Raw genomic sequence first — 1,127 nt, forward strand, 5'->3', positions numbered from 1 at the left:
CAAGCTCTCCCTGCTAGAGACGTGCCTTCAAGCAGCAACACGCTGTGAATGTGGTATGAGCAGGCACCCGGCTCTGAGCTAGAGGACAAGATCTCCATAGCTTGCTGCCAACCTTTTTTTAAACCATCTGCTCATTCTGACTCATTATAATCTGCTTTCCACCCTACTGTGTCCGCTCAGCACCAGCCTCCTCTTTATCCATTCATGCATCCTCATGGCTGTCAGGGTCAGTCATCTGCATGGCTCTTACCACCAAGAGTAACCTGAGGTCTCCATCTCATCCATATGCCCTCTATGGGAGAGCACAGCTCTGCATCATTCCCTGGAGATCCCCCACTTCTGCAGTCACTTCGTTCAGCAATAGCTTTCCACAGCTCAGTTTTGGAAGCAGTTTTCCAAAGCAAAGTGAAGTTGGGCAGATTTATCCTTGCGACCCTATAGTAATGGCTCAAAGGCTGATCCTGATGGCTTTAGTGCCGTGACACCATATCCTGGTTAGCCTACAAGACTTGGACTCCTTCAGAGACTCTCTCCAAATACAAAACACTGCTCCTGCCAGAGAAATGCCATCCTGACCATGGGCTAGTGGGGTGAAGGCACAGACATTTCTTAGCCATTAGCATGTAAAGAAGTGATATGGCCACCATCATATGCAGTCAACTTTGACTCTGCAGCCTATATGGCCAGGTCTTCATTTGAAACTGGGTCAACATAGCTATACATATATAGCTATACATATATAGCTATATAACATAGCTATACACCATAGCTATACATATATAGCTATACATATATAACTATACACTATAGCTATACACCATAGCTATACATATATAACTATACACCATAGCTATACATATATAGCTGTACAACATAGCTACACATATATAGCTATACATATATAGCTATACACCATAGCTATACATATATAGCTATACACCATAGCTATACATATATAGCTATACAACATAGCTACACATATATAGCTATACAACATAGCTACACATATATAGCTATACATATATAACTATACACTATAGCTATACATATATAGCTATACACCATAGCTATACATATATAGCTATACAACATAGCTATACATATATACCTATACAACATAGCTACAC

Source organism: Crocodylus porosus, unplaced genomic scaffold (genome assembly GCF_001723895.1).
Source record: "Crocodylus porosus isolate Cpor-Errol unplaced genomic scaffold, CroPor_comp1, whole genome shotgun sequence".
NCBI lineage: Eukaryota > Metazoa > Chordata > Crocodylia > Crocodylidae > Crocodylus > Crocodylus porosus.